Source organism: Parambassis ranga, chromosome 17, assembly GCF_900634625.1.
Source record: "Parambassis ranga chromosome 17, fParRan2.1, whole genome shotgun sequence".
NCBI lineage: Eukaryota > Metazoa > Chordata > Actinopteri > Ambassidae > Parambassis > Parambassis ranga.
Window position 1 is genome coordinate 19619077 of NC_041037.1, and position 3707 is coordinate 19622783.

Here is a 3707-nt window from a genome sequence, read left to right on the forward strand (position 1 = left end):
AATGATTAATTCATTTTTAAACTTGTAATTAATTTGATTTTTTTTAATCTATTGACAGAACTACTTTAATCTGTAATCTGTTTGTGTCAACAGAGAGCTGGATAGCACCCTCTTGTAAAAACATTGTCATTCAGGTAGGTGGAAATCGGCTTAATGCAACATAAAGTGTTTGTAATATTGTTAAAACACACATGTGGTGTTTGTTCATTCACAGGGTGATGTCTTTTCTAACACAAGCCCAGGCAGTGGACAGCTGAGGTCTTGGGAGGACAGGCTGACTGGTTTCTGGTGTCTGCAGTGGTCTTACTGGTCTTTGCAAATGTATGCTCTTCTCTTCATATTTGACAGTTCATGGCAAATAAATTATGGTTTAATATTGACACAAACATCTGTTCACAGCCCCAGAGGATTGAGATGAGACATGACTCTGCTCTCTGGGACCTCAGACTGTACCTTGGTGTAAAAGAAGAGGAACTTTTTAAAGATTGCCTGGTAAGTAAAGTGTTTAATGTTCCCAAACTGTCAGACATTATTGTCAAATGGTGTTTTATTTTGCAAGTACAATCTTAGTTAGGGTAAATAGAAATCTTCTAATCTCATCACTGTCCAGTTGTTTGCAACTTTTCCCTAAATCTTTGTAATAGCTGTATTAACATTTTTCCACACGTATCTTTTGTAATGTGCAAGAGATCTGCATCCTTGTTCCACACACCCTCCAATGATGTTGTGTATCAAGATGTTCTATTTGTATAGGGCCAGCTGATTGGAAAATAATTTTGTTTTGTTTAGTGTGATCTAATCTTTATTTAATGATGCATGGATGGTTCCTGTCTGAAGAACAATAAGTTCGATTTTTAAATGTATGCATTTTAATTTGTGTTGTACATTGTATGCAGGTGGGCTGCTGGGTGGAAGACATGGAACACATCCTGAAGATCTTCATGTACCATGAAGCGGAAGCAGAGATCCAGTGGAAGACTCCATCCTTCTTGAAGGCAGGGGTGTAGTGGCATGTGTGCTCCTCATTGGGACTTATTTAAGCACTTAAGTTTGACTACGCTCAACCACTCCCCTACACATTTGAAGTCTTGCAGAACTGTCTTTAAAAGCAAGGTACTAATAGACTTATGTATTGTTACTGTTGTCAATCAGATATGTCTCATGTCATACACACCATTTCATATTTTATGCTGAGGTCAAAACCAGTGACAATTTCTTATTTTTGGTAACTTTATGTTATTACAAGGAAACTGAAACATCAGCAGCCTTCAGTACCATTGTCCTTTTTCTATGACCGGTCTAAATCAGTGGGTAAATGTTTTATAAACTGATATAAGTCATGCCACTGTGGCCACTGTTACAATTATGGATGCTTAGATCAAATTGTTCAACACAAAAGTTCCAATAAAAAAAAAAAAGGTATTTGGCCGTGTTTGTGTGTTGTGATTTGTCATTTAATTTATCAAATTCCTGCATCATTTTTTAATTACAGTGAGTAGAATTTGTTGTAAATAATTAATAAAATAGGGAGAAAGAAATAAATTCTACTTAGTTCTTTCATAACTAAAAGGTAAAATTTACTTAATGTTTTAATCACATTAATTAAATAAATAATACTCTTTACTTAATTTTTTAAATAAAAATAACATATCAACTTAAATGCATTTAAGTAACATTTACTTAATATAGTCACAAAAGTAGGTTCTAAACTTACCAGTATTGAGTAAACTGTACTTAAATCTACAAAGTAAGTTTTACTTATTATTGCAGCATTAAAATTTACTTAAAAAATATTCGAGCAAATTGTTACAGAAATTTTTTTAAGTAAATCTTACAAGTCATTTCTTTCAGTGCAGTACAAACTAAAGACTCAACAGAAAGCAACTGGATGAAAAACACATGAAACCCAGAGGAAACACAGGAATGAACACAGATGAACTGACAATGACAAAGAGCAGTACATGATAACAAAACACAGGTGACAACACAATCACGGCAGGGCAGTAATCACAGTGGAGGGAAAACAAGAGGAAGTAAGACAGGCAAAATACAGGAAACGTGACTTTCAAAAGAAAAGGAAGAAGAGGAACAAAAAAGGGCAAAATAAATAAAATGTACCTCAAACGATACAAAGCCAAGCAGAGAAGATGAAAGCCCAATGGTCCATCAGAACAGCACAAATAGCCTGTTTCTGAGTCTGTCAATGGGCTCAGATACGTGACTGAAAGCCAAAAAACAAGTTGTTACTATTGTAAGTCTGAAGAGGCTGCTTTAGTTTGAAGTCACATAATAGTGAGCAATATTTATAGTGTTGGCCATCATCTCTATAATCTTAACGTTGTTGTTCTGTATAGACATCTGGCACAGCTAAAAATAATTCACATGTCAAGAAACCTGAGCATTCCGATAAATAAATCATCTTATAGGGGAGGAAACAAAGACCAAAAGTTAAATTATTAAGCAGACTGCCTGCTGCAAAGAGTTTACAGATGAACTTACTGACTCACCTCAGGTTTGTTCTCAGACTAGCTGTGTAATGATGGACTGGAAGAAACATTTGAGGTGTTATCTTTCCGTGATCTGATCTCAAAATAAAGTGGACAGAATAGAAAAATGTTATTTACAAATTCTTGGACTGTCGGCATAAACAAATTATGATCACCTCAAAATGTTCAAAATGGTTTTCATGCTAACTCACTGTCTCCCAGAGGCACATCAATCTGGAAAGACTTATGAAACCATTTCAAAGTATTTGGTGTTTATTGTCAAGTGGAAACATTCAAGACAGATGAGACGGCTGTCAATCTTCTCATGAGTGGACGTCCCAGCAAATACCCCAAGATCAGAACGATGTTCAGAGAGAATAATTGTAGAGGTCTGATCATTTAAGCTTGTTTTTGCAGCCAGTGGACCTGGACACTGCGCAGTTATTTCTGTATACCAGAGTATTCTACAGGGTAATGTGAGACCATCAATATGGCAGTTAAACCTTTTCCTGAAACTGGGTCATAAAAATCAAAGAATCAAGGTTTTGGAATTGTGGCGGCCTCATCAGCTGCGGCCACCTCATGCCAGTTATTTTAGTATTAACTAACACAATACTTGTTTGAATATAACATTTTTTTGCATTGACATATTCTTTCTAATGTGGGGTGCTCACCATTTTAGTTAGCAGACTGCCAGGTGCTTTAGTTTGTTATGGTTTATTTCATTTTGACTGACCTTTCTTTGTGTTGGCAGGACGTTGGGTCAGAAGGCCAGTTGGTGGAGGATGATGGCCTTTTAAGCCCTGCAGCCCTTCCAACAGGGGATGTTTAGGATAATTGTTTGTTTAGATAAAGCTTTGTTTTAGATTTAGATTTAGATTTTGTTGTATGAAGCTTTTTTTTTCCTTATTGATAATGATACATTTGTGTTGGGCTTTAGTTGAATTTTTTTTGTTTCAGCTTTTTGTTTGTGGACTAGTTTGGAATTAATTGGATGGATTTTTTTACACCTTTGTCTTCCTGCTTTTTTGTTTGGTCCCTAACAGGAATGGTCAAAGTCCAGACCTTAATCCAACTGATCATGTACAGTGGGGGATTGCTGAAAAACAACCTGTATGATGATCTGCTGGATGTTAAGGTGCCCAATGCATAAGATAGAGGAAACTTGCTCTCTGTTCAGGAGTAAGTAGTGTTTTCTTTCATGATAATCGACAACATCGA

At 35.9% G+C, this 3707-nt stretch overlaps 1 long non-coding RNA gene across 1 annotated transcript; it reads left to right on the forward strand.

The window, feature by feature from the left end:
- The first annotated feature begins 220 nt into the window (after nt 1-220).
- On the forward strand, nt 221-953 carry LOC114449350 (uncharacterized). The gene is made up of 3 exons (XR_003671983.1): nt 221-321; nt 400-492; nt 897-953. It is a non-coding gene; the product is annotated as an uncharacterized LOC114449350 (long non-coding RNA).
- The last annotated feature ends 2754 nt before the right edge of the window (nt 954-3707 follow it).